This window comes from Mandrillus leucophaeus, unplaced genomic scaffold (assembly GCF_000951045.1).
Source record: "Mandrillus leucophaeus isolate KB7577 unplaced genomic scaffold, Mleu.le_1.0 Scaffold648, whole genome shotgun sequence".
NCBI lineage: Eukaryota > Metazoa > Chordata > Mammalia > Primates > Cercopithecidae > Mandrillus > Mandrillus leucophaeus.
This window is the reverse complement of record NW_012107008.1, coordinates 1,069,968-1,073,061: the sequence shown is the minus strand read 5'-3', so window position 1 is coordinate 1,073,061 and position 3,094 is coordinate 1,069,968.

Sequence of the window (3,094 nt, the reverse complement as noted above, 5' to 3'; positions counted from 1 at the left end):
TGTTCACAATAGCAAAGACATGGAATAAACTTAGATGCCCATCAACAGTGGACTGGATAAAGCAAATGAGGTACATATACATTATGGAATCCTATGTAGCCATAAAAAATAAGTGAGATTTTGTTCTTTGCAGGAACATAGATGTAGCTGGAGGCCGTTATCCTAGTGAATGAATACAGGAACAGAAAACCAAATACTGCATGTTCTCATTTATAAGTGAGACCTAACCATTTAGTACACATGGACACAAAGATGGGAACAACAGACACCAGGGCCTACTTGAAGCTACAGGGTAGGAGGGAGGGTGAGGATCAAAATCACCTGTTGAGTACTACGCTTATTACCTGGGTGAAGAAGTAATATGTACACCGTCTCCCTTGACATTTAATTTACCCATGTAACAAACCTGCACATGTAACCCCAAACCTAAAATAAAAGTTGGAAGGAAAAATAAAAATTGTGAAAAAGCAAAATAAAACCAGGGAAATATCTGGCAGAAGTCAGTCCAGCAACTACTTAAAAAAAAAAAAAAAATTTCCTTCCAGGGGTCCTTAACACAAAAATAGGCATGCCTTTCTTGCATTTATTTCATAAGATGATGCCACTGTTATACTGGGGAAAATATGAAATAGCCACAATAATTAACTTATTTTATTCCAAAATCAGCTATTAATATATGGATTCAAGTTGCTTATTAACTATACCCACTGTTAAACAGTTCTCTGGTAATGAGACGGTCCCTCAATCATACTATAAAATAGAATATTTTACTATGACTTAAGCACTTACAGGCAGAAACAAACATATCTCAACGTGAAATTATCCACGCCTTGTAACTAAGTATGAAAACATAGTGAGGACAGTGAGAATTATTTCCCTGAATTATTTACTTTTAATTATTTATGATAGCAGGATGAAATTACATAATCACCTTCAGAATCCATGCTTAATGAACTTATTTCATCTACTCCGAAAAGGTCATTTTTTATTCTACCATCCTTCATAAAGCAGTGCACTTCTCAGGGTTCCCTTTTAATGGATTGTGGCACAGAGGCAAATAAAATGAAAGAAATAGTCCACAAAAGCCTTCCCAGAACAAGACATAAGAAAAAATCAGACTGTTGAATGCAGCAAGAAAATCACAGGAAATATTTTAAATGTTCCTTCTTTTAAAAAATCAGAAAATACAGATTGGCCATTAAATTCCAAAAGCATGAATTCCTAAAAATTGTTTAAATGTTCTGAAAGGTAAGGATATGTGAATTTATGACTGATGAAAGAAGGTAGCAAATGCCTTACACCTGGATTATTAGCAAGCATCTGGAAAAGCTTTATCTGTGGAGCAGTTCCTGAGATCCTTCACCTACCCAAGACTATTTATTTGCTAAATGCACAGTCATTGTAAGAAACAGATGGAAGAGGTGCTCACTTTTGTGCAACAACATAATTACATTAAAATAAAGCATAGTGATTTTGTCAGAAGAGGAAAATGCATAATGCACTTGCTTAAATTGGCTAATTGATTTCGCAAAGCCAAGGAGACACAGTGTTATGAGTGGATGTGTGTGTACACACAGAATCTTTCTTCACATCTGGAACATTAAAGAAATGCTAACTTCAAATACGCCATTAGCATCCTTAGCACCACCAGGAACACCAAATTTCTCTAAGATTTATTGAGGTACAATTGCTATATCAAAAATTATACATATTTAATGTATACATTTTTATTAGTTTGGACATATATACACACACATATATACACATATAAATTTCTATATATGTATATACATGTATGTATATGTGTATATATACATATTTATCACTTCCAAGAATTTCCTTGTGTTCTTTTCTGTTTTGATTTTGGTAAGAACAAATAACATGATATCTATCTTCCTAACATATTTTAAAGTGTGTTAACAATACAATTTGTGCATTAACAATACGTACTGTGAATTGTGTTGTTAACTACAGGTACTGTATTGTACAGCAGATCTCTAGAACTAACTCATCTTGTATAACTGAAACCAATTTTTCAAAACAATAGAGAAGGACCATTATGGTAACAATCTTATGGTCCCTTAACCTTCTTGCTCTCTGATTTCATGATAATAATGGCAGCTTCCATTGCTGACACTATTTTGGGTATTGTATGTACATACATAGAGGTTTTTGTCTAAATGAAGAAACAAGGGAAGGGTGGACTTGTTTTCTCCCAGTGATTCAGGGCAGAAATGTGATATTCCAACCACTGTAATAATGGAAAATGTATTGCCCATACAAATACAGGATACTGCTGTTAATTTTCTCTACAGTGTCTGCTAAAAAAAAAAAAAAAAAAAAAAAAAAAAAAAAAAAAAAAAAAAAAATTAAAACTTCCTGTAGCTAATTACCTAGATACCAATAAGTTGCAAAGCAGGAAAGTTGTGCAGGAGCTTGAATTCCAGCATGCCAAAATAGGGAAGAAAATGCTTGCTGAACTAGGATCACTAAACGTAAAATTGCTGAGCAAGAAAGAAGTATGTAAATTGATTAAATTTTTCAAGAGAGAGTCATTTTCCTTTCTTTTCTCCTTATGCTGAGAACATTTCTTTTTTAAATATCATGGTCACTAGAGGTTGAATATTCACTAGAAAGCACATTTCAGCACAATTATATGTCAAATCTTGCCAGACAAAATGTGGACAGGTCTTTGGGAGTACTGATACCTTTGAAATAAATTGTGTGTTAACAAACAGTCCATGCTGGTGATACAAGTTAATTGCATAATTATGTTGGGATAAGACAACACAATTAACACATCTCACTCTATGGAGATCTCAGGATAGGTATCCAATTAACTCAGGTCAACAGACTCCTTGCTTAGTATGTGGTTTTCAGTCTGCTCGCAAGATGACATCACACACTTGCCTATCTCCTGAAGTGCAAGAAAGCTTTTTAAGGAAATAAGGCAATTTTGAAGAGGTTAGGAGCAAACTGCTGTGATCTACTTGATTCACAAAGTACTATTCTAATAAATCTCTTCCAGTGTGTTATGAAAATATTGTTTAAAATTGATCCGAGTGGCTAAAATATATAAAAGTTCATTATGTTG